This window comes from Cyprinodon variegatus, unplaced genomic scaffold, assembly GCF_000732505.1.
Source record: "Cyprinodon variegatus isolate N-32 unplaced genomic scaffold, C_variegatus-1.0 Scaffold821, whole genome shotgun sequence".
NCBI classification, from domain to species: domain Eukaryota; kingdom Metazoa; phylum Chordata; class Actinopteri; order Cyprinodontiformes; family Cyprinodontidae; genus Cyprinodon; species Cyprinodon variegatus.
In genome coordinates this window covers 6,883-9,372 of record NW_015151274.1, presented here as the reverse complement: position 1 = coordinate 9,372, position 2,490 = coordinate 6,883, and the positions used below count along the sequence as shown (strand labels likewise).

The 2,490-nt window shown below is 45.8% G+C and overlaps 1 long non-coding RNA gene across 1 annotated transcript in view; it reads right to left on the bottom strand.

Moving 5' to 3' along the window:
• LOC107098910 overlaps positions 1-1,978 on the bottom strand; it is an 8,969-nt gene extending 6,991 nt beyond the window's left edge. Inside the window, exon 1 of the long non-coding RNA XR_001481916.1 lies at positions 1,839-1,978. This is a non-coding gene — a long non-coding RNA (uncharacterized LOC107098910). The remainder of the gene's footprint in view (positions 1-1,838) is intronic.
• Positions 1,979-2,490: the final 512 nt, after the last annotated feature.

Sequence of the window (2,490 nt, the reverse complement as noted above, 5' to 3'; positions counted from 1 at the left end):
CCTGGCTTAAAGGGCTGTTCCTGAGGGGCAGCAGGATACAGCAGCGGATGGCAGAACTGATTGGGGTGATGAAGACGTCACAAAGCTCCAGATCTACAGATTCACCTTCACTCTAATCCTGGAGAATGGTCAGCAAGTAGAGGTAGAGTCAGAGAATTAGATCAAGCAGGCAGGAGACTAAAATGAGCTTCCTATAGAGGGTTCTGCTTTATGAGAAAACATCCATCATGTGACTCTAGAGACTTTGATCTAGCAGATGAAAATTATTTTAAAACAACTGAAGCTAAAGGAGCAACACCTTTATTTTAAAGTCATTGTCAAACTAAACCAGTACATTTAAAGATATATATACACAGCTCAAATAACACTCCGTAAATCTGAATGAATGAAATATTCTCAATGAATACTTTGTTCTGTATAAGGTTGGATCTGCTTACAACAAAATCATCAATGGATATTAAATTTATTAACCAATGGATTTCTGTTTTTGGAGTCAGACACAAAATTGGAAAAACCCTCCAGGCTGATCCAACTTAGGAAATGTCAAAATGAGGCTCAGTATTGTGTGTAGCCTCCATGACCTCCCTGTAACACCTCAGCAGGTGAAGGATGGTCCCCTGAGGGATCTCACCCAGACCTGGGGTAAAACATCCACCAACTCCTGGACAGTCTGTGGTACAATGTGACGTTGGTGGATGGATGGAGACATGATGTCTCAGATGGGCTCAATTGGATTGCAGTCTGTGGACTGGGCGAGCCAGTTCATAGCTTCAACTTACAGGAACTGCTGACACACTCCAGCCACGAGGTCTAGCATTGTCCTGCATTAGGAGGAACTAGGAGGCTAACTGCACCAGTAGATGGTCTCACCAGGGGTCTGAGGATGTCATCTCAGAAGAAATGCCAACTGACACCATAACTGACCCACTGCCCAAATGGCCATGATGAAGGATGTTGAAAGGCAGCAGACTCTCCACGGAATCTGAAGACACTGTCACATCTGTCGCGGATTTGCCAATCCTGGTGTTCTCTGGTGAATACCAAGCATCCTGCACGGTTTTTGCCCTCATACCGTTCTCATGAAGTCGCTTTCTTAACGTTGTCTGCTGGAGGTCACTTTGCAGGGCTCTGGCAGTGCTCCTCCTGTTACTCCTTGAACAAAGGTGGAGGTAGCAGTCCTGCTGCTGGGTTGTTGCCCTCCTACAGCCTCCTGCCCATCTCCTGGTGTACTAGCCTGTCTCCTGGTAGCGCCTCCAGTCTCTGGACATTGTGCTGACAGACACAGCAAACCATTTTGCCACAGCCCGCATTGATGTGGCACTCTGGATGAGCTGCACTACCTGAGCCTCCTGTGTGGGTTATACTTGAGCTACTGTAGGTTCTCCTTAGCATTAGCATGTCCTTGCAGCATCCAGCTTATATCATTCAGTTCAACAACAGGTCCAACAAGACTTCTGTTCAGCTCTCTCCTAAACTTGACACCAATTTTGTCTAATTTGAAGAATGTGGGGGGGCTGGTTGACCTTTTGACCTTTACATTTTCATTAATATCTTCAAAGCCAAAGCAGCACAAATGACATTTTTTGCTGCACAAACGCAGCTGAGTTAATTGACACCCATTTCATCTGATTTGAAGAAGGTTTGGGGGGGGCTGGTTGACCTTTGATGACCTCTAGAAATATTTCTTTATATCTTTAAAAGGATAGTGGCACAAACGAAAATTGTTGCTGCACAAACATAGCAGTTTGTGACTAATTTTGTCTGATTTGAAGAAGGTGGGGGGGCCAACTTCACTCAGGTCCTGGAAAGACCTGCCTGCCCTCCAATGACTCGCCCACCTGCGATCACTGAGAAAACCTCCAGCTCCAGTCCTTCCTGTCCAAAACATCGCGCTTATTCAGCAAGCTCCTGTCTGAATTAGGTTCCCAGCTTGAGTCTAAACCATCCGCTAACCTCTCGCCTTCTCTGCCTTCAGTGCAATGACCATCCAGCTCCAGTGGCTCCTCCATAACAACATTCTTTCCTTCTCTGATTTCTGCTATCAGTTTCAAATGGAAAATAAAACCTTTAGATCTGAATTCATGCTTCTCTTTGTGTGTTCTCTGCATGTGCGTCAAACGCCGTTCTTCAAACATGACATAACCAAGATTGATGATGTCAGCAGACACGCAGCTGGTTAAACCAGCTTTATTAGCCAGTGGGAATGGAACCAAACGCAGATTGTTTAGCGGGTGTTTTAAAAACCCACGTTAACCCGCAATTTTCAGTGGGAAGAGAGTTATTTGGAGACAGAACACCAAACCTGTGCACCCACCTTATCACACAGCCACAACCAACAAGCTCTGCACTGATGCAACACACTGGATGCTCATTAATGTCAGCCATAATTAGGAGAGGAGAAGAGAGCATCACCAAGGTCAGAGGAGAGGAAACAAAGTGAAGGAAACATGGAAATCATGCAGACAGACCCCCCTCCAGCTACCCCGCCCA